A 4,770-nucleotide genomic window follows, 5' to 3' on the forward strand; every position below is an offset into this window, starting at 1 on the left:
ATAACAACATATATACACACACTAGGGTCTTCAAAATGCTCACAGAAAAAATGAAATGAAAAGATAATAGAATTCTTCTACGAACTTTTTGAAGCACCCTTGTGTATTTATCAATAGCTATAAACCAAAGGAGCTCTGGTAGCAGTAGCGTGTTGTTGTTGTTAAGTGCCGTGGAGTCAGTTCCAACTCATAGTGACCCTGCACAGGGTTTCCGAGGCTGTCAATCTTTATGGGAGCAGAATGCCTCATCTTTCTCCCGCGGAACCGCTGGTAGTTTCGAACAGCTGACCTTGTGGTTCACAGCCCGATTCGTAACCACTATGCTAACTGGTTACGAATTGGGCTGCGAACCTCAGGGTCAGCAGTTTGAAACTACCAGCGGTTCCGCGGGAGAAAGATGAGGCTTTCTACTCCCATAAAGATTTACAGCCTCGGAAACCCTGTACAGGGTCGCTATGAGTCGGAACAGACTCCACGACACATAACAACAACAACATAAATCATCTATAAAAAAAGCTCTTTGGGGTATTTTATAAATCTTGAAATTGTAAAAGAGTTGTTCTTGGAACCTAACAGTTTGAGAACCAATGGTTTTCATCACTTGTGCTAGTATTTCTTGTTGTGTTGTTCTATATACCTTATTACTCCAAAATCCTTCAGTTGGCAGTTCTTTGTAGCTATCCATCTTGGTGTCTGTGGTGGTGGTTATGTGCTGTGGAGCTGGTTCCGACTCATAGCAAACCTGTACAGGGTTTCCGAGGCTGTAAATCTTTACGGGAGCAGAAAGCCTCATCTTTCTCCTGCGGAACAGCTGGGAGTTTCGAACTGAACTTTAAGGTTCGCAGCTCAATTTATAACCAGTACGCTACAGCATTGATATAAGAGCGGAATAAATGGTGACAGTGAATGACAAAATGGATAAGACATCTTTCTTTGCTAGGACACATTTTTTTTTTTTTTTAATCAAATGATCCTTTATTGAATATTTTCTTTTGTAGTTCTTAACTAGCTGGGAATTTCACAGCACCAATATTGATGTCATCTATGATGTCATGGGGGTGGCAGTCATTAATTTTGCAGTCCATAGACTGGACAGTCCCAAGTATTTCTTTGATAGACCCAGAGAGTTCTCTGGCTAATGACCTGTGTCACATCTGATGGACAATGCTAAAGTGCTATTTCCACTGTGCTCAAAAATTTCTGCTTCTGGATGATTCCTTGAGAGCTTTCATGATCAGGGTAGAGGAAGAAGGTACCACCACAATCTGGGCCTGTCTGTTCCGAATGGTTAATTTCACAGTAATCCTTAATACCCTCCAATCACCAGTTGCCTTGGCAACGCCATCACCAACCTTTTCTGGAGACCAATCCAGGGGCTGATCTTGGGGGCCAGAACAGATGTAGCCCCTACTTCCCCACGGTGTACCTCAGGTACACAACTTTGACCTCCTTAGGGGTTGAACTTGGGTGACATGGCAAAGGCTGCTGGTGTCAGATGAACCCAGATGAGGACGACTGAAGAAAGTTGCACCTACACCTCCCAGCCAAAAGCTGAAAAATGTTAGGACACCTGTATAATATGTAGTGTAGTAACTGCTTTATGATAAGTAGCAGAGTGGCTACTTCAGTCATAAGACAACTTTTATCTCCAATTTCCCATACCAGGTCTCATGAGTCTATTTGCCCAGGCCCTCCTATGCGAAGGATCAGAGTGGATTAATTAGAGTAGGGATAGCAAGAGAAAAGAAGTGAGGTGATTTATCATTTGTCTCAAACATCATCCTCTAGTGGAAGAATAATACTAGTATCACTCCTATTTAGCTACCTTCTCGCACATACCCATGTTTTAAGTGTTGTCAGTAAAATAGTAGGTGAAAGGTATGCACTCTAGTTTAAAACATATAGTCACTTGGCTCTTATTTTGCACCAAACATTATACTAAGTTCTTGGAACAAAGAGATGAAAGATACGGTTCTTATCATATATAAATTAATAATTTAATAATAATTTAATTTTAAAATTTAAAATGGAAGCTGTAAATTCCTCCAAATTCTCTGGTTCTTTCTTAGTGGAAAGCAGAGAATATTAGAAAGATGTTTACCTGTGATATATTGACTGTGCTAAGTCATTTGACTGTGTGGATCATGACAAGCTATGGACAACATTGTAAAGAATGAGTATTCTGGAACACTTAATTGTGTTCATTAGCAACCTGTACATAGACCAAGAAGACAGTCATTTCAACAGAACAAGGGAACACTGAATGGTTTAAAATCAGGAAAGTTGTGTGTCAGGATTGTATTCTTTCACCATACTTATTCAATCTTTATGTTAAGCAAATAATCTGAAAAGTTGGATTATATGAAGAAGAACGTGTCATCAGCATTGACAAACAGCAACCTGTGCTACACACATGCTACAACCTTACTTGCTGAACAAGCACAGATGACTTAAAATGCTTACTAATGAAGATCAAAGACCATAGCCTTTGATATGGGTTACACCTCACTGTAAAGAAAACAAAAATCCTCACCACTGAACCAATAAGTAACATCATAATAATTGGAGAAAATATTGAAGTTGTTGAAGACTTTATTTTACTTGGATCCAATAGCAATACTCATGGAAACAGCAGTCAAGAGATCAAAAAACTTATTGCATTAGGCAAATCTGCACACAAGATCTTTTAAAAGTGTTTAAGAGCAAAGGTGTCAGTTTGAGAGCTAAAGTGCATCTTATCCAAGCTGTGGTATTTTCAATAGCATCATATGCATGTGAAAGTTGGACAATGAATAAAGAAGGCAATAGAATTATGGTGCATTTGAATTCTGGTGTTGGAGAAGAATATTAAAAGTACCATGGACTGCTCGAAGAACAAACAAATACGTGCTGAATGAAGTACAAACAGAATGCTTCTTAGAAGTTAGGATGGTGAGACTTTGTCTCTCATACTTTGACATATTACCAGGAAGGACCAGTCCCTGGAGAAGGACATCATGCCTGTTAAAGTGGAGAGTCAGTGAAAAAAAGGGAGACCCCCAACACGATGGACTGTTCTATTGGCAGCAGCAATGGGCTCAAGCGAGACAATTGTGAGATTGGTGCAGGACTGGGTAGTGTTTCATTCTGTTGTGTATAAGGTCTCAATGAGTTGGTACTGACTTGAATGCACCTAATTAACAACAAGAACAAACCGTCAAAAAAGAGTATTGCTCTTCTCTCTAAGCCTTCAATCAATTCACAATAGAAAGTTTGAAAAAAACATTAAGTATTTGTCCTGGGACACTCTCTCATTATCTGATTTCAAATGTTAATTTCTAATCTTATTAAAAAGTTGGTTCAATCCTCTTAACTTCTAGAATGACTTAATTTGTAAATCACAAAATAACAGAGCAATTCACAATAAGAGCAGTTAGGCAAAATTAGGTACTGAAGTCCCTGGGTGGATCAAACAGCTAAACTCTCTGATACTATCCAATTCTAGTCTACCCAGACGCACCTCAGAAAAAAAGATGTATTGATCTACTTCTGAAAAACCAGTGATTGAATCTCTATGAAGCACAATTCACATAAGTCAGAATCAACTCAATGACAATGAAAATTTTGATACTAAGATTATGTTGGAGTCCTGGTGTGGTGCTATATGATAAGCACTGGACGGCAGACTGGTCTGAACTGCAATGTTGGCAGTTCAAATTCACCAGTCACTCTTTGGAAGCCCTAAACAGGGTCACTAGGAGTCAGAACTGACTTGACTTAACAACAAAAAGATTATATTTATAACCATGCTGCATATAATGATGAGACTTGTTTTTGGTATTTGCCTATTTGAAGGCTACAATTTGTAAACAGTCTTTGTTTTTCATAGTTTAAAAGGATATATTTTTCTTGAAAAGAGAAATCAATACTTTTATGTGGTTTTAAAATGCAACAACTCCAGTCTTGAAAATAAGTACTCAAGTGGAAAAACTAGTTTGACAATCTTAATTTGACCTCTATGATATGGGATGCCTCTTTGTTGTAAAACTTAGTTTTTTAAAAAAATTTCTTTATGATCTATGTATGGCCCATCTCCTTTCTCCTGCTATAGTCCGTGCTTTTTAATTAGGCTGATGCATGCTAATGCATAGCTGATTATAGGGGAATATTTTAGGTTTTACTTTAACTGCAATAAAATAGTCTTATACTAAATATTTGCAAAGGTCAAACTTTTTACACGAATAAAGCACTCGACAGAGAATGCTGCTGTTGTTGTTAAGTGCCGTTGAGTCAGTTCTGACCCACAGTGACCCTGTATAGAGTTTCTGAGGAGTGGCTGGTGAGCTTGAACCACCGACCTTTCTTTTCAAACTAACTTTGCAGTCCAGTGCATTAAACCACAGAGTCACACAATAGAAGGATATAATTGAACAACCTTTTATGTAACTAAAAGTTGGCAGGTACTCAATAAGTATTGTGTTCAGTGATCGAAAATGATCATATGTTGCAGTTCAACAGCAATGTTTGAAACATGCAACATTTAAATGTTACTTTTAACTATTTGTTGCATGCATTCTGTGCCAAAATTTTTTTTCCCCTCGGTTAACTGAGAGTTAAAGATTGAAGACCAGAGGAGTTGTGGGATGACATCAAGAACATCATACATGAAGAAAGCAAAAAGTCATTGAGAGGACAAGAAAGAAGGAAAATGTCAAAATGGATGTCAGAAGAGACACTGAAACTTACCTTCTAGTGTAGAGATGCTAAAGCAAATGGAAGAAATGAGGAGGT

The 4,770-nt window shown here is 38.1% G+C and overlaps 1 pseudogene; it reads right to left on the reverse strand.

Annotated features, from left to right (window-relative positions):
• Nucleotides 1–1,001: 1,001 nt before the first annotated feature.
• On the reverse strand, nucleotides 1,002–1,632 carry LOC102811053 (annotated as a pseudogene).
• Between the last annotated feature and the right edge of the window lie 3,138 nt (nucleotides 1,633–4,770).

The sequence above is a fragment of the Chrysochloris asiatica genome, unplaced genomic scaffold (genome assembly GCF_000296735.1).
Source record: "Chrysochloris asiatica unplaced genomic scaffold, ChrAsi1.0 scaffold00015, whole genome shotgun sequence".
NCBI lineage: Eukaryota > Metazoa > Chordata > Mammalia > Afrosoricida > Chrysochloridae > Chrysochloris > Chrysochloris asiatica.